Here is a 450-nt window from a genome sequence, read left to right on the forward strand (position 1 = left end):
ACTTGATATTTCATATGTCACTTTTGCCATGCATCTCAGTTACTGGTAACAGAGGATATTAATAATATATGATCACATGACTTAATCATGGTTGGGTGAGTCATAGGGGAAAGGTGTGTCACTGAGTAAACTCCCCTAGTTAAAAATCTTAAACCATTGAACTCCTGTATGGATAGAAACAGTACATTTCTTTAGTGATTCAGTATCATTTGTACTAAGAAAAAGTTCAAGTTTTGTCCTGCACCTGTTTAATTACCCTACACCCAGCTAAACGTTCAGTTGAATGCAGAAGTTGAATTCACTGCATCTACACAGTGCATCAAATACTAAAATATAGTTTTACAAGAGTCAGGATGCGTATTTATTAATATTTTAAACAGCTTGATGTGTGAAAAATCACAACAGAAACTTGTGTAGGCTTTTTCTCCAGTGCGCATGCGCCATTTTGAC

This window comes from Danio rerio, chromosome 19 (genome assembly GCF_049306965.1).
Source record: "Danio rerio strain Tuebingen ecotype United States chromosome 19, GRCz12tu, whole genome shotgun sequence".
NCBI lineage: Eukaryota > Metazoa > Chordata > Actinopteri > Cypriniformes > Danionidae > Danio > Danio rerio.